Source organism: Schistocerca americana, chromosome 5 (assembly GCF_021461395.2).
Source record: "Schistocerca americana isolate TAMUIC-IGC-003095 chromosome 5, iqSchAmer2.1, whole genome shotgun sequence".
Lineage (NCBI taxonomy): Eukaryota > Metazoa > Arthropoda > Insecta > Orthoptera > Acrididae > Schistocerca > Schistocerca americana.
Genome location: NC_060123.1, coordinates 64,198,873 through 64,199,531, shown reverse-complemented (window position 1 = coordinate 64,199,531; position 659 = coordinate 64,198,873).

Sequence of the window (659 nt, the reverse complement as noted above, 5' to 3'; positions counted from 1 at the left end):
TCCACATCTGTGACTGACTATCTGGCTTCAAAGAATTAATAAGTGGATTTCATATTTAAAATCGTACAGATCATAAATGTTCATCGAAATGATATCCTCATCAGAAATCGGACACACAGCATCAGATTCAGATTTATCGGGAGGAAATTAAGACAAAAGAGATATGAATTGCAAGCATACCTTGTGGACTAGATATCGCTGCGAATTTGGCGCGCGAAACGTGATTTTCGTTCAGTGCAGTACTGCTCGTCTTGGCGTGTTCACTGAATTCTGAAATGGTCGATACGCGCCAGTGCTCTAGAGCGTCATTGCTGAATTTATTGAAGTATCTATGAGGAAGCAAACAACACATGCCCATGGTAGGCCGCTGTGGTCGGGACATAGCTGGGTCATTTCAGAATGAGTCGAGGGCGGAAGAAGGAAGCGACAAGCAGACAGCACAGAAATATTGGTAAGAATCTCGGTTAGCTTGGTGACATTGTCCTGTCAGTGTCTGTCCGCACGATAGCCTGGTGCGCCTGGAACATCCAGGTATTTGCACATGATTAGTCTGTCTGCTCATTACAGGATATATATATATATATATATATATATATATATATATATATATAGCGAGAGAGAGGGAGGGAAGGACGGGGAGGAAAGTACGACTGACCCTG